At 33.6% G+C, this 21,055-nt stretch overlaps 1 pseudogene; it reads left to right on the forward strand.

Annotated features, from left to right (window-relative positions):
- Window positions 1–18,998: 18,998 nt before the first annotated feature.
- LOC147406154 (aspartic proteinase CDR1 pseudogene) lies at window positions 18,999–19,997 on the forward strand (annotated as a pseudogene).
- Window positions 19,998–21,055: the final 1,058 nt, after the last annotated feature.

Consider the following 21,055-nt stretch of genomic DNA (forward strand, 5'->3'; position numbering starts at 1 on the left):
CCATTCAAATTAAATACATCCAATCATCAAATCAATCAACAGAGATAAATAATTGAATATATCTAATCACATGCCAATAAAAAAAAGGACAAAATCTAACCTAATCTAAGATTCTTATTGAGTCAACTGGGTTGACTCGATGAAAAAGTCAACCTAAGGATAGTCTTGGATCGGGTCAAGTTTGACCCTATTATCCCCAGTGGAGTCGCCACTAAAATCGCCTCGACCCCAGCGGCCGTCCGCTAAATAGCGGATTAGGGGTCCGATCTACGTATCTCGGGAATTTTTAAAAGAATAGGGAGTCGCCACCTAGTTTAGGTCTAGGAACCAAAATTAACTCCAAATGGATATGGGTCGGTCCGTGGATCAGAGAGATAGGTAAGGGGTCAGGTTACGGATTTCGGAAGGTGTTAGGCACCGAACCCGCCTGATCAAAATGATCAGTCTCTACTGCGATCCAAAAATATCCTACGGTCAACATTCAAAGACTAAAAGTCAAACTAGGGTCCAATCATCATCAAATTGCATCGAATTTACTAAACAAATCCTACGGTTAAAATAATTACATGATTTAATGAGGCATACATGACACCAAAAATTAATGGATCAATTCGATCATACTTTGAATAATACGAAATCGATTTTCAATGTCGCGTATATAAGATTAGTGAATTGGCTCATTGACGATATTTTATCGAAGAAATTCGATCATTACGTGCATTAAATTCAGTGGGTTAACTCACAAATTTTGAGTTGCCACGTGCATTAAATCGGTGAGTTAACCACGTGCCTAATTTTAAAATAAAATCGATTCAAATTTTCAATGTTTTAAAAATCAGCGAGTCGACTCGCAATTTGTTAACCAAAAGAATCCTAATTTTTTGGAATTGCCACGTGTATTAAATTGGTGATTTAATCCACGTGCCTAATTTTTAAAAATTCCATTTTTGAAATGTCACGTGTATTAAAATCGACGAGTCGACTCACAATTTTTGAAGTGCCACATATATTAAATCGGTAAGTTAACCCACATGCTAAAAAAAATCAATTCAAACTTCCAATGTCCCTAAAATCAGTGAGTTGACTCACAATTTGTTAATCCAAAGAATCTTGATTTTTTTTTAAAATTCGCCACGTGTATTAAATCGGTGATTTAACCCACGTGCTTAATTTGAAAATAAAATCAATTCAAATTTTCGATGTCCCCCAAAATCAGCGAGTTGACTCACAATTTTTATTGTGAAAATCGATTTTTTTATTTTTGTGTTTAGTGTATACCATTAATTTTCATTGAGTCGAATAAAATCAACATTAATGAGCCGGTCCATCAACTAGGTATACGTGAATTGATTCAGTCGATCTATTAATCAAAAAAAATATGGGCGAATTGATACACTAATATTTCGGAAACTCGAACATTGTCATTAATGCCACGTATACCCCAAAAATCAATGAATTAGTTCGGAGGTATTTAAAAAATAAAATCAAGAATAAATGAATAGAAAATAAAAATAAATAAACAAAACAGAGGCATAAAAAATACTCCTAACCTATTAATATGCAAAAGAATAAAATACAAATGAATCAACAATATATATATATATATATATATATATATATATATATATATATATATATATATATTGTCCTACCCTATTGATATGTAAAAATAAATAAGAAAAGAAAGAGAAAAAAAAATTTCAAACAAAAGAGATGTCTAAACATGTTCCCTAATTTTACCGATATGCAAAAAGAATAAATAAAGCATAGAAAAAGATACATAAAAAAAAATCCTAATCTTATTAACATAAAAACACAAAAAAAAACTACATAAAATAAAAGAAAACTCTCTTAGTCCTACCGTTATAAAAATATAAAAAAAAATTATCTAATCCTATTCAATGTGTAAGGATGAACAAAAATCACACAAACAACGTTTCTCTTAATCCTACATAAAAAATGTCGTAAAGACGAAAACAACAAAATTAAAAAAAAATGATAAAAAAAAATCCAACAGTGAACTCACCTATAAGGAGAATTATCGGGAGTCGGTTCCTTCAGGTACGACTTGGAGGCTTGCAAGTATTTGCTGTTGAGAAATAGGACAGAGGAGTGGCTGCACTGCGAAGAGGATGATGGCTGAGAGTGAGGTGACTGTGTTGGGTAGTGAAGAATACGATGACTATGATGGCTGGTCGGTGATGTGAATGCAGCAAGGCTGTTGAAGGTATTGTAATGGAATCAATGAAATATGAGATAGGCCATTGAAGGAAATGATTTAATAGCAGAAAGGTTGGCTGTTGGAGGTGTTTAATGACAGCAACATTAGCTATTAGAGAGGAAGGAGAATGACTAAAAAAAAAACATTGGGGCAGCAACTAACAAGGAAGATAAGGGGCTGAGAAGATGGGTATTGTTGCAAATGAGTTGGAAAGGAGACTGAGTAATAAGATTGCAGCTTTAATGGAAGAAGGAAAAGATTTTTTTTTTTAATGGCAACCCAAAAAAAAACGTCTCTGTTTTTTTAATGGTTGCTGATTTTTTTTGTTTGATGATGGTTGTATCATCAAATATCAGAGAGAGAAATGAGAGAGATCAAAGGGATGAAGGAGGAGAGTTGCTGGTTTTTTGTGCAGCAAAGGGGCTGCAATCGGTCCTCTAAAATGTGAGGGAAAGTTGGCTATCTTATGAAGATGTGGGCTGTAGTTGCAGGTTTAAGGTTGCTTTTTTTTTGTTTTAATGGCTGCCTCTCCCAAAATCGTCCTCCCTTTTGTTCTCCTTCCCCTCTTTTATAATGGTTTCTCTATGAAACGTGGGTGTGTGTGTGTGTGTGTGTGTGTGAGAGAGAGAGAGAGAGAGAGAGAGAGTGAGAGAAGATGGAGCATGGTTGCTGTCCAACGTGGGAGCATGGCAGCAGTTGGAGAAGGGAGGTTATGGAGTGGAGAGTGATGGAGAGAGTTGGAGAAGGAGTGGGGAAGAAAGTGGGTGTTGTGTGGGTGGTCCAAAACGTGGTTGGAGAAGATGGAGAAGGAGGAGTTGAAGACGTGGGGGAGGAGAAGGCGTTGGGGAAGAAGAGGAAAAATGTGTTTTTTTTTTTTTAATTTTTATTATTTATTTATTTTTTAAAAGAATGAGAGAGGGGGTTCCTACGCTACTCGTACTACGGTAATTCTCCACCAATGAGTCGTGATAAATTGATTTTGTTTCCAATTAGTTGATTTCGAATTTTTTTTATATTTTAGTCGATGTTTTGATTTGAAATTTAATTTGATGTTTTAAATTACATTTGAATTTGTATTTGATTTTAAATTTTGAATTTCGATTAGAATTTAATTTGAATAATTTAGTTGTTGGTTGATTTAATTTTGATTTTTGATTGGTTGATCGTTCGATTTTATTTTTACATTTTAATTGGTTAGGTGATTCGATTTTTAATTTTAATTTAAATTTTGAACGGATTGATTAATTTGCGTTTTAATTTGAAATTTAAATTGATTTCAATTTTTAATTGGTCGGTTGATTGGATTTCGATTTAAATGTGATCGAATGGATTTTGATTTGTTAATTACATTTTTGGTTGATTTGGTTGATTGATTTAAAATTTTAATTCAATTTTGCATTTTAATTGGTTGAGTGATTTTTAAATTGATTTTCAATTTGATTTTTATTTTGATTTTGTATTTTAATCGGTTTCTTGAAAATGTAATTTTTATTTTGGTATTGAATTTTAATTTTATTTTACGATTTTAAATTAATTTTAGATTTTGGATTTTATTTTAATTTTCAATTTTAATTTTATTTTAGTTTAATTTTTTTATTTGAATTTTATTTTCCTAGGGATCAAGGTCTCTATGTTAGAGTTAGATGTTAAGAGGCGTTTTGGTCATTTTTACGATTTTTGACGATTTTTCTTGAATTTCTCTGTTTTCATCGATTTGAGTTCCGTTAGACTCGAAATCACGTTCTGAGTGCAATGGAGGTACTTTCGAGACTTTTCGGACATCCGAAATTTATGAGGGGTATTTTCGTCATTTTGATGATTTTTTACAAATTTTTACAATTTCTCTGTTTTCATCGATTTGGGTCCCGTTAGACTCGAAATCACGTTCTGAGTGCAATGGGGGTACTTTTGAGACTTTTCGGACATCAAAAATTTATGAAGGGTATTTTCGTCATTTTGATGATTTTTACAGATTTTTAGGAATTTCTGCGTGAGATTTCTTTCAGTCCCTGTGTGTTTGTTTCTAAATCTCAAATCCATATTTTCCTAGCGTAGCGAGGTCTCTAAATTATCGAAATGTGTAGCGAACCTATGCGTACGTGCTTGTTAAGTCGGGTGTAAGATGTAGCGATCCTAAGCGTGCGTAAATTTCTAGGTCAAGTCGTGACGAGTAGGGAGGATGAAAAGAAACTAGAAACAGAAGGAACCAAGCAGTACTCACAAGCCTTCGAGTTCTTTTATATTCATCATTAGGAATTCACCAAAATCGGGTGACGAATTGTCGAATTAGGCAGATGCAATAATGGGGTGTCTACAGACCGTAATAACTAGGTGGCGAGTCCCAAACCTCAAAGGTCAAAAGTGGATCCGCGCACCCCGCGGATCGAGTGCGCTTTCAAGTATGTGCATTATTTAGATCTGAATATTTTGTAATTATGATATGATGTTGTGTAGTAGGTATTGATATTAGTAAGTATGATAATTTTGTTAGCAAAAATTGATATTATACATTTTTTGTACAGGTTTGTGGTCCTGATAGTTAGGGTTGTGTCCTAAGAATGGGTTAGGTGTTTCTAAGACTGTCGTGCATGCTTCAATTCCTTATAAGCAAGCCTTAGTGTCTGAGACGACAATCCTTCATAATAGAGTGGATAAGTAGGCGAAAGAGGTGGGAAAGATGAATGAGACTTCACAATAATCTAATTTTTCTACTAGGATACCAATGGGGTCTTCCACCAATCTCAACAATTCTTCACAGGTAGAGCATTGCATTTTAGCATTGGATCATAAATCTTTGTGTTTTGACAGAAATACTATAGTTTTTAAATGAAAATTAGATAATAGAAAATCGCTTCTTCAAAATCTACTCTTGCTAGGCTAGAATAACACAACTCCAGTCGAAAACCTGATGACTTAAAGCCCTTCCACTTGCTTCTAAATGCATTGTTAGCTCTATGATTTAGAGAAGCATAGATGGTAATTTGAAAAAAAAAACACTGAGAACTGAAGTTGGTGGGTGGAGGTTAATTGATTCAGTACAACTACCTGGAGTGGCTGCTATATTGTTCCATTTTGGTGCAGGACACAAAGAGGAAAAAAAGATAATTCGGGATGGGGAATCTAGTTTGAGTTAAGGATTTGGAGCATTCATGTTACTCTAGGAAAGTAAACAAGTTATTTGTACCATTGGTGACTGGAATCGTCATCAAGTAGTATCTGGTGCATTTGTGTTGCTTAAGGGAAGTTTGGAAATGGAAACTTATATGCTGGAGGAATAAAGGGAAAGGCCATGACCTCCCTGGTGAAAAATAGAGGGTATATAATTAGTTCATTTGCAGCATCAATTGTCATCTCTGTCTCACACATTTCTAATTAATTAGTTGACTGTATTCTTTATTGCTCACATAAAACAATTCATTTCTTATAGGACCAATAAGGTTCTCTTTCTTATAAAGTAATACTTCATTGCTTGCTCAAATGGATTACCATATCCAAAAATCCAACCCTACAGCCCTTTATGTTTTATGAATATTTAGTTTTCAAAATCCTTATATAAGTGGTAGTTTAAGCCATTGTATAGTGATTATTTTTCACTGTATAAATGGAAGTCTAGACCTTTTGTAATGATATATTTATATTCATGATTTAATAAAGGTGTGAACTTCTATTGTTGCAATGATATTGTCTACATGATTTTATAGGTAAGGCCCGATTCTCCACATCATGAGTCTCATTTTGATCCATCAAGCATACAGACAAGTCCTTATAAGGTGAATCGTTTACAACAACCACATGATTGTATTGCCGAAGGAAGAGTGATAGGTGCATCTAATGCATATTCAGATAGTAACAATATCCTTATAGATGAGGTCTTTGATGGGAATGTGATTCTATAGAGTGGAGAAAGAACATTAGTTGATTTGACATGCAACGATATTATTGATTGGCCTAAATTTAGACTAAAGTTTTCTTAAAGAGAGGTACTTTTCTTACTTTATATGGTAGATAGACACTAAACATTAAAAAATTATAATAAAATAATTGAATGTTTGACAATGGTAGATATGAGAACTTTTTTATTTTGGGAACTTCTATTACGACACTAATTTTTACTAGCAGTAGCAGAAGATGAATGTTAATTCTGTGGTGATTTACATATGAATTGGGGTGTTGTTATCAAAAGTTCATGAGTGATCTTGAACTTATAATATGGTGGAAGATTGAGAGAAATCCTTATTTGCACCAAATCATCCATCTCTTGTATTCCAATATACAAATTTGTTATTTTAATTTGTATATTGACAACCTTTTATATTTCTATTATCTCTTATTACTAGAATGCATGTGGATTTGAGATGAGCTAATATGCCTTAATTCAGAAACTAGGCAAAGTATCTCTTCTTTTGACAATTTTTTGTTCATGTGTGAACTATTGGTCCAAACATTGCACATCACTCACATCCTCTTGTGATGTGTTGCTCACAAATGACTTGGAGGGCAACAAGCAGGAGATTATTGAAAATATGTGCTGAAGCAAAACTATTTATCTATTTATTTTGTAATTTGGTATATTAATATTTATTGCATAATTAATCAGATTGTTTTAGGTAGTCAATGTCACTACTACTATATATCTGACAACGGTTTTTAATTTTTCAACCACAAATTTTGGCAATATGTCGCAAGAAGTAGGAATGCATGTTGTCCGTAAGAATTGCTACGTCATTCTTTCCAAGGATCAAGAAAGATAGATGTTGATTTTGATATATACAAGTTAAGTGAAGTGAAGCTGGCAGAGGATAATTTTTGAGAAACAATTTTAAGCATCGGGATGTGGTGCTTCAAATAATTTCATTTCAATTCTTTGAGTTGTTGACACAAAGGATAATTAATTTTTTGAACTTTATTGTTTTAGTAATGAACCTAAACTTTAGCTGAAACTATTTGGATTGAAACTAACACCATGAAAACAGAGCATGTTGGACTATGATTACACATGTAAAATTTGAAGGAAAATGGTTTCCATTTGGGTTAATTCTACATAAAATAATGTTTTTAAATAATTGCCCGAGTCAACTCATTAAATTTGATGCACGTGAATCCTAAATTAAATTTCGCTTTCATAAAAATGACCAATGAGCTGACTTGTTGATTTTTATACATGTGGCACTTAAGTAACTTCTCATTTATCAAAACTTGGCTTGCGAATTGACTCATTGATTTTTATACATGTGGTTTTTAAGGTATTTTACATTTTTCAAAACATGGCCTGTGAGTTGACTTGTCAATATCTGTGCACATGATACTTAAAATGATTTTCATCCTTTTTTTAAACAAAAAGCCCAACAATTTGTGGGCATTAATTCACAAAATCAATTTATCGACTCATGCCACATGGAGCTTGCTGGAATTGGTTTGAAGTATAGGTTTTTTGAGGTTCTTGAATTCAACACTTGGAAAGCTTTTATTTTTTATCTTTAACAAAATCGTAGCCATAGGGTTCAATTGATCAATTTGATATAAAATGATGACATTTCGACTGGCCGATTTCACATAAAATAATAATGATGATTGGACTATAGCATAACTCTAGTCTTTGCCTGTTGACCATAGGATTTTCTTGGATCGTAGTAAAGACTGATCACTTTGATCGATGCGGGTTCGGTGCCTAATACCTTCTGAAACTCGTAGCTTGACCCCTTGCCCATTTCTCTTACCTGTGGATCGATCCAGATCCGTTTTACAGTTATTTTGGTTCCTAGGTGGCGACTTCCCATTCCCTAAAAATCCCCCAATTATCCATTTGATACTTTTTTATTATTTTTTAAAAGGTATTGAGGCGCTTTCATTATCCACTATCCCTATCGTTGGTGGTCTGATCGACGGCGTACACTATATCTAACTCCGATTAGATCATGTCCTTCATCCAACTTGTGCAAAACATTCCACCGTTATCGTTCAATGACTATTTCAAATCAAATTTCTGGTACGTCAAATTTTGTTTTGGTTCATATATAAAAGGTATCCAATGATCTTCAAGTTTTCTATCTATTTTCTAAAACAAAACACATGATCATTCCTTCTCTCTTCTATTTTTTGTTCAATCCATGTAGTTTCATGAGTATCCATGATTTTTCATGGATTTTGGATGGATTTACATATTTGTAAATGATCTAAGCAAGTCAGATTATTTTTTTTATTAATTTTTTGGTTGGATTAATTATTTAAATGTGCCATGAAATATTGAGTTCACTTGTAAAATGAACTGAAAGTAGCAATTTGTAAGAATTAAGGGTTAGAATTTTACATGATCTGTTATTCATCAATTTAAATACCCCTTAAATAATTCTCAATGAACTATCTTGATATGAAGGGGGTCACAAATCAGAATAATCTATAGGATTTACTATGTGGATGCCATGTAATAAATAATATTCTAAAATTCTAGCCTTAAATCCATGTTTACTTGAGTTCCCTAATTCTTACCCAATGGGTTTTCATGTTTATCATTCTTGTGGTTTATATTTCTTGTACATTTTGATTTGGGTTCATGTTTATCATTGTTGTGGTTTGAATTTCTATTAGATTTGACTATGAATACATGCCTAATCATCATCGTGATTTCTATTCATGTTGGATTTGGCTCTAAGAAATTGTTTAGTTTGATTGATGGAAAAAATATGACCATTGTTAGATGGATGCTGATAATACAAAGGGCTTGAAAGTCAACTAGTCTCCCAAACAACACAAGGTTTGGGTAGAAATATGTTATGACCTAGTTAACGAAGTCCTAAAAAAGATCGGCTATGAAATCCTTGTGAGGGAATTAAGAAAAAAAAATATGTGTTAAATATGTAGGGCACTAATGAAAAATAAAAGGGATAGATAAAAAAGAATTTGGGGACGTTGGAATAAAATTTGTGCGAATAGTGGTGTTGTTTATGATCATAACACTGGGAAGTTAGATGCATCTGATAAGTGGTGAGATAGATGGTTGGAGCTATACAATTGTTAATTAATATATATATATTTTTATTTTTGGTGTTTTTCGATATAATTTAGGATTTTATATTATTTTTTATAGCACAATCCAAAAGATTCAATATTTCAATGGGAGCCTTTAAAGTTTGCGAAGGAATTAGATTTTATCTTTGAAGTTACATATGTTAATAGGGTGCAAATGTAGTCCCTTGCATCTGGTAGCATGCTACCAAGAAGTACATCAAGAGTTCATGATGAGGACACTGACGAGGATGATCTAGATTATATTCTCAAGACTCAACCACCAGATGAGAACCTAACTCCAAATGATGTCAACAAGCTTGAGGATAATGCTGTTCTTACTGTGCCCACACCCACTGCACCCGTTCATCGTAGAGGTGGAGTTATTCCATAGCCACAAACTCTTAGATAAAAGATGACTAATGCTTTGCAATTTGGTCAAACACTCGAGGAGTTACCTCTTCGTCGCATTCTTTATTATTTTAATCATCAGATGCATATGTTGCATTTAAAATGAATTTGTTCTAATAATATAAAAAGAAAAAAAAAATGCCATTTTTTGTTACTATGTTTGCCTCTAAAATATTCTTTCAAATTTTGGAATAAGATATACCCAAGGAATGATTCTTTTTTCCTCCTGTTGACTGTGGAAGGGGAGAAGTTATAGTTGATAATCTGTTTTTAATTTTTCCTCAATTTCTTACACCCTTTTGATTTTTCCCCATTAACAGGAATCGATGAATATATTATAAATATTTGTATTAATTAATTAATTATTATTTTTAAATTGTAGATGATTGGAATATTTATTTTTGGTATAAGAACAATCATTCAAATGTTACTTTAACTTATAATTTTTTTAAAATTATTTGGTTTAAATTTATGTAATTGCATTATGAAATAGCAGTCACAAGGATTAAAAACATTATATAAAACCCCAATCATTTGAATCTATTAATGCTTTAAACAAAATATAATATTGAAAAAGTAGCTCTGCCTATTAGCAAATCTTTGAGATACCCCCATACACCCGGTCTTCTCTAATACACTAATGGATAATGACCTAAATGTCCTCAACTTCAACTTGTAACCAAAATCCTTCATTTCTCTTATCTAAGCGTGATATCTTTAACTTAAATTTTTACCATACTCTTCAACCTTAAGATTTTAAATTTTGTTTACCATACTCTCACTACGTCACAAACACTTAAAAACAACTAAATAGTGCGGAAAAAACGACGGACTAAAGCCATCGTTTATATACGACGGTTTTCACCAATTGTTTAACCCTTAATGACGATTATAATAATCGATTATTAACAATTAATTTAATCTGTCATTTAATTAGTAAAAGAATCAGTATTGCCACACCAAATTTTACTAATATTACACCGATTGGTGTGGCGTTAATAAAATTTGAGTATCACTATTGCCGCACCAACTTTACCAAATCTCATATTCGATTTCTTATATTCGAGTTCTTCTCTGTATCTTCTTCCTCTATAACTCACATAAATTTGAGTATCACTCGACTTCTTTCTCTCGTTTGTATCTTCTTCTCCTAAAAAAAAACCCTAGAGTTTTAAATCTCTAAAGAAAAAATCCGATTTCGATTTCTTCTCGGTTTCTTCTCTCACGATTTTGAGTTTCGGACTTACGAAACCAGGCGATGTTCGTGCGGTAATACTCTCTCTCTCTCTCAGGCATAATGTTTTCTACATCCATTTGAGAATGATCTCTATCTATTTCTTGAATTTAAGCTAGGTTTTCCTTGAATAATGGAGGTTTCTAATGGTGAATAGATTTTCATTCCACAAATGTTGATTGATCACTTCTTAACCTTTATTTATTCGCAGATCTCAAAGTTCTGTTACGGATTCTGCGATTTCAGTATTGATTCGAAGGTTCGCTCATCGTTGGTTCTACTCATCTCTTGAAGCTCAGTAGATTGAGCTTGTTTGTTTGATCTGGTTGGATATCTTCTCGATTTCTTGGTATGGTTTTAACAATCCTCACTGATTTTTTTTAGTTTCTAGAATGAAATTCACTTATCTTCTTTAAGGAAATTTCACTCATCTGTGAAATTTGCTGTTGATTTGAAATTATGCATTTTTTTTTTTCGTTGATTTTGTTCTCTCATGGAGAATTCAAGTTCCTGCGAGTCTGGTTTGAGTGAGAAGTTTTGTGATTCTCTCATGTTAATGGCCCATTGAACATATTGTCTGATATATATATATATTTTTTCTCTTTTAAGGAGACAAAGGGACTTGTTTACACCAATGTAGCAAATTAAGAAACACATTGAGGGACAAAGCATGAAATTGTTTTTGGTATCTAAGATCATCATTAGGCAAGAAATAATTAAGGCAAGGGATCCACCTACCACCTACCAGCATAACATGAGTAGGATAGAGCTTAATCCTACATAGAGGGTCACCCAACGTATTGGTGAAGAAGGAAATCCCTTTTTTTTATATGACCCTGTGATACAGTTTCTCTCTAGCCTTTCCACCACCTCTAGGTCTCTATCTTCATTGTATTCCCTTACAAGGACCATATTGTCTATATGGGTATCCATTCTTCTATTTGAAACTAACAAAAGAGAGAGAGAGAGAGACATTTTAGGTAGAAAGCATGAAGAGAGATTCAGTATTCTTATATCCTACTAAGAATTTACCTTTTGGGTTTACAAAATTATCCTTATTATTTACTAGTGAATTTTTTTTGGCAATATTTTGACAGTAAAAATTCATTAGTATTTATGAATAATGATAACAAATAATGGACAAATCAAATGTACAAGAACAAGAACAGAAACAACACAATTATTCAAGGTAAGGATTCATTAGATCCTTTTAGTACAGAAAGAGAACAGTTTTATAATTATTTCCATGTGCTTCTCTCTCTCTCTCTCTCAACGAATACAAAAGACAAAAATATAAAAAATTTATGGCAAGAGGTCCTCCATCAAGGTATTATCTAAAAAGGATGAAGTTTAAAGAAAAAATAAAGAATCTCTACATAGTTCTTGTTGGCTTATAGAAAGAATATGACAAAGTATCTCAAAAATTAATTTTATGTGTATTAGAAAAAAATGAATCCAAAGTAGATAATTTTTTTTACATAACTAAGGACTTTTAAAAGAACTATGATTAATATGAGAACAAATGATGATAAGATCATACATAAGTGGTTCTTCATTATGTATGACTTAACATCAAGGATTAATGAATCCGTTAACATATAAAGCATGTAAAGATAGTTAATAATACCAGAGAATGAGTTAATAGAGAGAACTAATACTCTCGAGAGTTGTTTTAGAGTCTAAGGACTTGAGCACAGAAGGAGTAACAATAGAAACAAATTGCAAGAAAATTCCCCGAAACAATTACTTTTGTTTAGGTGAGTATAAGCATGTAAAGATAGTTACTTTTGTTTTTGTCCTATAGAGGGTAAAGTTTCAGAATGAGTTAATTTGAAACCACTTTTTATAGGGTTAGAAGTTTCCAAACAGCTGTGGTATATCCTCCAATGTAGTAGTTGGTGGCCACTTAAGACTGAAATTGTTTCCACCATATTGTTTCTCATAACAGAACTAAAATGTTGAAGCTTGAATGATGGAGAAAATGAGAAAGTAATCACTTGCTCCAGTGATAAGCATCTTCGAATTTTAAGTTTGTACAAATCATTTCTTGCAACTACTTTAAATTACCACTCTGTTTTCATAGATTAGTCTTATGATACTTACCAATCACTGTTACCCTGCCTCCATCACAGACATGGTTAGAGCATTTAGGGAACCATTAGTAATATTGGAAAGCAATGTGCATATACATGCTGGTGCAAGCTATGTGAAAAAGTTGCCCAGATACAAAAATGTGCTGGTAGGGATACATATGCATTGAGAAGTATTAGATGTATTCATGTATATGTATACATGCATTGAAATCATTACATTTCCAACCATTTTTGTCTTCTAATATTGCATTTTTCATACGCCTTATGGCATTTTTATTGCCATTGGAAGTAGAAGATGGGTTAGATTAAATATACTTTGATGATTGTATAATGTAGACAATAGGTTAAAGTGAACCTCACATTCCTTACCTACAATCTTTGCAGTACTTTCCCAAATCTCCCTAAATTCAATTACTTACCATCCCTTGTCAACTATTTGCCATTTCCTTTAGTAATATGACCTATAAGAGATTCAAAAAACAAAGTTTGTTTGTACAATTATTTAGATTTAAGTTATATTTACAATTCACTGTTCGTATCTTTTTTGCTTCAAATAGTGTTAGTGGTAGACATCTTTGGGTATTTGTCGCCTTAATTGTATGTTTGTTCTGACTTCTGAATGTAATCCATACGTAAAGTGGGGTATTGGGTGAAGAGGGCTTATTTTGGAGGTAAGGGAGTTCTAGGTTGATGTGGTTTTGATCAAATTCACAGCTACACAGCAGGCAAAGTATGGAGATATCCATCCCATTTCAAATTCGAAGAGACAACACGACTTAGACTAGAGGGGTAAGTCAATATAAGACTATATTGGTTGGTTTGATTGCCGTGAGTGGTTGTCAGTGGTTCATGAGAAAGTAAGGTGATCTATCAAATATCAACTATGGAGTATGGGCATTTTAATGATTTTGACCAAAAATGGGATTTTGCTGAAAATTCGTATCTTCTTTGAAGTAAAATGAGATTTCTTGGTGAAGGTTGCACAAGAATATCAACCTATTAAACATTAGATATAAACGTAAGGCAAGAAGCAATGGAGAGAAATTTAGCCAAAGTCATCCAGTTTCATTACTTGCACTTGTTAAAGAAACTACTAACAGTTGATTATTTGTAGAGATATTGAACACTTGCACCTTAACAGATAGATACACAGACATAATGAACATTTATCTTGGTTGGGCTTTTATTCTCTTGATCTTATTGTAATTATGTGTATCACGATGGATGGAGGGGTGTATCTCTATGGGCACTTGTGATTGCCACCATGGGTAGTCATGTTGGCATAGCAAGGGCACTCATCTTCGTTCCCAGATGTTCCTGACGGAACACAGTTGCACCTCTCACAGCAGGTGTTGCATGCCCTTATGCAAATTTTGTGCCTTGATGCCTTGCTACATCGATAGTTGCAAGCCGATCCACAGTCTGTATAGTTGTAAAATTGCATCATTTAGTCACATTAGTCAATGGAATTATTTTCGCTCAATTTCTTTCTTATTTGGTATCAACTATGGTTGGAAATATATATATAGTTGTTAAAACAGTTGGGTACTCCTTAACCCAATTCATGTTCTCCACTATTATATGGGACTGATTACTTGAAAATCACAAGTTATCCGTTGCACTCCAACTTTTAAAATTACTTATTTATTAAATCCCTACTAGCTGCACTTCTCATAAAGAAAAAAGTCCTCTTCAATCTTCCCATCAATTGACACCTCAGCCCTCTAAATTCCATGATGTAGAATGGGTTAAAAATTGATACCAATATGGTTTTCTTTGACTTATTATGATGATCTGTTTGGCTATTTTGTATCTGTATTTGTTTTCTGGTATAGAGCCTCTCAATGAAATTGGGTCCCATGTTATTGTTGTAGGTAAGAAATAAATTTAAAGGGACTTGTTTTGTTTTATTTTTTAAATAGTTGTTATTCTATATATTTCTTTATTATTATTTATTTTGCAAGAGGCCATCAATAGAATGATTGCTAATGACCCTTCTAATAAACATAACGATCTAGACCATGACCCCGTGGCTGTGGTATGTGCATTATTTTAATTAGGATATTTTGTAATTATGATATAATGTTGTGTAGTAGGCATTGATATTAGTAAGTATGATATCATATCGTTAGTAGGTATTGATATTATACACTTTTTGTACAGGTTTGTGGTCCTTATAGTCGGGGTCGTGTTCGGGGAATGGGTTCAGGTGTTTCCAAGACTTCCGTGCATGCTTCAATTCCTTACAAGCAAGCCTTGGTGTATGAGACAACAATCCTTCATAATAGAGTGGATAAGTTGATGGAAGCGGTGCAAAAGATGAATGAGACTTTACAACAATCAAAATTTTCTACTAGGACACCAATGCGGTCTTCTAGCAATCTCAACAGTTTTTCACAGGTACAACATTGGCATTTTACTTTTGATAGATGAGTGAACTTCTATTATTGCAATGATATTGTCTACATGATTTTATAAGTAAGGCCTGATTCTCCACATCATGAGTCACATTCTAATCCACCAAGCATACAGACAGGTCCTTGTAAGGTGAATCGCTTACAACGACCACATGATTGTGTTGCTAAAGGAAGAGTGATAGGTGCATCTAATGCAAATTCAGATAGTTACGATATTCTTATAGATGAGGCCCTTGATGGGAACGTGATTCTACAGAGTGGAGAAGGAACATTCGTTGATTTGACATGCTGTGATATTATTGATTGGCCCAAATTTCAAATAAATTTTTACTGAACAGAGGTACTTTTCTTACTTTATATGGTAAATAGACACTAAACATAAAAAATTATAATAAAATAATTAAATGTTTGACAATGATAGTTATGAGAACTCTTTTATTTTGTAATTTGATATATTCATCTTTCTTGCATAATTACTTGGATTGCTTTAGGTAGTCGGTGTCATTACTATATATCTGGCAATGTTTTTTAATTTTTCAACCACAGATTTCGACAATATGTCGCAAGAAGTAGGAATGTATATTATCCTTAAGAATTGCTACGTCATTCTTCTAAGGACCGAGAAAAACAGATGTTGATTTTGATTTCTACAAGTCAAGTGAAGTGAAGTTGGTAGAAGATATTTTTTGAAAAACTACTTTAAACATTAGGATGTAGATTAAAATCGACACTATGCAAAACAGGGCATGTTGGACTATGATTGCACATGTAAAATTTGAAGGAAAATGGTTTCCATTTGAAAAATGTAAATTTTTATTTTTTTGATGTATTTATTTATTTTATTAGATTTCAATTTTGTGTCCAATGAAAATTGTCATTTTCTTTTTAAGTGAAAAATATTAAAAATGACAAAGAATAATGGTTAATTACAAAAAAAAAGTTTGTCACAAAAATGACGGTTTTAAGCCTTCGTTTATATCTATTAATTAAATTTAAATTCGACAAAAAAAGGAGGGGTTTGGGCCGTCGTTTTATTTTGACAGACCATGACCGTCATTTTCCACAACACTTTGTTGACACGTGCCAACTGTCGTTTACTAAAAACGATATTGTTATTTACAACTGCTCTTGCGACGGCGGGGGCCGTCATTATTCTTAAAAAAACGACGGCTTTGGCCCGTCGTTTTTTGTGAAATATGACGTAGTGTCTATTCCCACTTTCAAAAAATATTTAATCATCCTCCTAAGACTTTAGATCCTATCTATTTCAACCCTTAAACTTCAAGAACTACTCAAGAATTTTAAAGGATGATGGAACTTTTGGTATAAAAATGACGAGCCCTCCACAATGGATTAAGGTGAGGTTGAAAATGATTAGTTGAATGTGTGGTTGAAAAGTTGAAAAAAAATTGACCATAGAGGCTGATGAAGAATTTGAAAATCATTGGTTTTGAATAGGTTACTGGTTTTAGAAGAGGGCATTTAGGTCTTATTCATTTATAATAGAAGATTGAAGTCAAGCGGGTCATATGTCACTAATTTGAAAACATAGGGGCTATACTTAAATCACTATAATGATAACAATTAGTGCTAGGGCCGTGCTATTTACACGCACTTTTTTGCTCTCCACACCCACTTAAATGCTACATGTCAATGATGTGTAATTACGTAAATACTCTTTTGGATTTTATTATATTTTACTGCTTACACCCACCAAACACTCGCTGAACAAATGCAACTTTTCTGCCCTACTGATTTAAAGCATACTAAAACATCCAAATCAAAATATCATATCAAAGTTCAGTCGAATCCACATAATCAACCAATTTTTCTTTAAAGATTCATCAAATGATCGTGTTTTGATCTGTTTTTGGGGAAGTTAACATATTTAAGTATTCATCAAATATTCTCTACCATTTTTTTAACCAGTATTTGGCATAATTAAGCATTTTGATAGATGGAAGTTAGTTTTTATCATTTATTTTCACTTTCTTTTGTTTTTGGAATTGTTTTTAATCATTTTGCAAATGAATAATATTAGAAATCGATTTTATCTTTATTATTTATATAAAAAAATAAAATATTCAAAATTTCCAGTATATTCAGTAAGTTAGGATCGAACTCATTAGAACTATTTGGTATGTACCTACCGTATGATCATGGGCGGATTTACCCCCCAAAAGAATTTTCAAAATCAATGGATTAGTGAGCCATTGAGAAAGATTTTAGCAGCGGATACAAAAATTTGCTACTATTGCCCCCACAAAAAAAATTCTACTCTTAGCTGCCATCACAAAAATTTTTCTACTCTTGGTTGCTCCCATATGTGCAAAATCTTGGCTCCATTCCTGCCTATGATAACGTATTTTTCAATATAGTTCTATCGAATTTATCATTCTTAGATCGGTAATTACATACCGAATAATTCCTTATACAAGATCTTATATGAAGCATTCGATATATTATTATCAAACCTTTTTGAAATGTTCAATTTGTATTTATTAAAAATTATTGAAAGATTCAGTAGGCTATTGTTTGTTGTTTTAAAATAAATCGATGGACGAAGCTAGTAAGTGGGTGTAACGAGCAAAAAATTGGTGTAGATAGCCCGCGCATTAGTGTAATAGCGTGAGAACGGATCTACTTTATTTATCTGTTGACTTGAGGTCTAGGGACCATTAGATTTCTAGAAGGCCCTTTAAAGTCTTCCTGCTCACACGACTACATTTGAAACACACCAACTAAAGTACTCCGGTCTGTTCTTGGCTTGGTGGGAACTCGTTGGCACTCTCCTTCACCCTTTAAACCCACCACTGTAAGATTCCAAAAAGATTTTTTTTTATGAGAGAAGCTACATTAAATCATGCCTCATGAGCAGGGGTCCACTCAGGTGTCGCGTTCCTATTTTATGCTATATGGTATTTTTGGTGACTCATTGACCACATGTGAATTTACACACAAAAGATCAGTTTGATTGGTGATGTGCATCCATTGATTATAGCATTATCTTAAGAATGATTTCTAATCATTGAATTTGAGTTCTTTTCAAGAGATAAGATCTATTTGATACAAGTTATTAAACACCATAAATTTTGCTATATAGGATCACCATGGGATGGACCACATATCCATATGGCCAGTGGGTCCAAAAAAAAATGCCACGTGGCATAAATGGGGGTGCCACCTGATCTTGGTTAGGAACGGAAAACCTGACTGTATCCCTACTCTAACCTAATTTACAAAAGTACCCTTGTTAATTACAAAACTATGTTTATATGTCGATCGTGGCAAGCACTGAGGAGTATGTGTGCACTGTGAGCCAGAAAACGACTCCTCTAACCTCAAGGGCTCAAATTGTACAATTCCCACTCTAAGTTTCCAAAAAGATTTTTTTTTATGATAGAAGCTACATCAAATCATGCCTCCACCCAATCAATGGAAATCCCCAAAAAACTATAACCTCAAATGCTCAAAACAGCGTTTGATACTCTCCAAATGAATGGTTCCTTTCACATTGTAGAATAAAATTTTTTTCCAACCTACTAATCTTTTTGTAGCCTTTCCTTTCTATAAATACAGAACCTCGAAACACTCTCCCCATCTTCTTCTCTCTACTTCTCTCCCTATCTATTTGAATGTGTGCAACCATGGCAACCACCACTTCCATTGTACTTACATTTGTGGTAGTAATAATCTTTTCTTTATTGCCAAACCTACCTGTTGTCAAAGCTCAAATTGGAGGTTTCAGTATTGAACTGATCCACCATGAATCCCCCTTATCACCGTTTTATAATCCTTCTGATACATATTCAGACCGCATAAGAAAAGCTGCCCGTCACTCAATAGCTCGTACTAATCGCTTTCATTCATCATCTTCTACCAACCTAGACACCATACAATCGGATGTGGTACCAAATGATGGTTCATATCTAATGAAACTTTCCATTGGTACTCCACCTGTCCAAGTCCTTGCCATTGCTGACACAGGAAGTGATCTTATATGGACACAATGCAAGCCTTGTCAGGAATGTTATGAACAAGATGCCGATCTCTTCGATCCAATACAATCTTCTACTTACAGAGAGATCTCTTGTCAGTCTAACTATTGCCAATCCTTACCTAGGGCTCATTGTGGCAACACAAGCCAGGATTGCCAATATTTGTATTCTTATGGGGACGAATCACATACAAATGGAACCCTAGCAACTGAAACCTTGACCTTTGATTCTACTACTGGTAGGCCCATCGCCATTCCCACGCTCGTGTTTGGCTGCGGACATAACAATGCTGGCACATTTAGTAGTCAAGGGTCAGGACTTATCGGCCTTGGCGGTGGACGCCTATCACTTGTCTCCCAATTGGGTTCTAAAATTGAGGGAAAATTCTCTTATTGCTTGCTACCCATGTCTGAGAAACATACAAGCAAATTGAATTTTGGCAGTCAAGCTGTAATTTCTGGCAAGGCGTGGTTTCTACTCCTTTAGTACCCAAAGACCCTGATACATATTACTACCTAACGCTAGAAGGCATTAGCATTGGTAACATAAGGATAGAGAACAACAAAATTTCTCTCAATCAAGAGGAAGGAAATATCATCATTGATTCAGGAACTACATTAACGATACTAGATGAGGCTTTATATACTAATTTGGAATCGGCGGTAAAGGAGGCTATAAATCTTGACACGTCCGCAGATCCAAAAGGATCATTCGATCTATGCTATAATACCAAGTCAGATATCAAGGTGCCCGAGATCACCTTTCACTTCACTGGGGCCGATCTTCAACTGAATGAGATGAACACATTCATAAAAATATCAGATGATTTGGTGTGCTTGTCCATGGCACCGGCCCGAAGCGTACCTATTTTCGGTAACTTGGCTCAGATGAATTTTCAGGTGGAGTATGATCTTGTAGGGAAGAAGGTCTCCTTTGCTCCAGCTGATTGCACCAAATACTAGTAGGGTTTAATATGTCCTTATTGTTCTCGTGTGTGTCCTGTCTTTATTTATAGTGGTAATTGTTTTCGTTTGTTTTTCATTATGATGTATGTGTCGGTTAAGTGTGCATCTGTTTCTTCCCATTTGAATGAGAAATCAATTCATTTCTATCCCACTTTGGAATTGGAATATCTTTTCAAAAATTACTTAGTTATAAAAATGAAAAAATCGAAAATTGTATGTAAAATTTATTACTACATTTATCGTCTAGGTTGTTCATAATCATTAAAAGAAGTACTTAATTAAGAGTGGTGTTAATGAGTACCCGATTAATCGATATCCAATGGAAACATAAATTGTTTGTGATTATGAGAAGAGTCCAGATCGTATGCACCCAGGGTGGAGGATTGAAACCCTCCTCGCACACCTCAATATGGGGATGTACATTTTACTCGGAAACTGAACCGAAAAAATTGGGCTGAACCCGGACCAAACCCGTTTGGGTTAAGACCAAACCAAAATCGAATAAATTTGGTTCGAGTTTGGATTTAGCCCTCCTAGAGCAGACTGAACCTGTTATATGGACCATTACACGAGATTGAACCTGGACTGATAAACCCAAAAATTAAAAAAAAAATTGAATATTTTTCATTTCCCCCTACCCCACAATGGATTTATGATCATTTTAAATCCATTAGGAGGGGTTGGGGGAAAATATTCAATTTTTTTTTTATAAAT

This window comes from Akebia trifoliata, chromosome 3 (genome assembly GCF_017979445.1).
Source record: "Akebia trifoliata isolate Shusen 1 chromosome 3, ASM1797944v1, whole genome shotgun sequence".
Lineage (NCBI taxonomy): Eukaryota > Viridiplantae > Streptophyta > Magnoliopsida > Ranunculales > Lardizabalaceae > Akebia > Akebia trifoliata.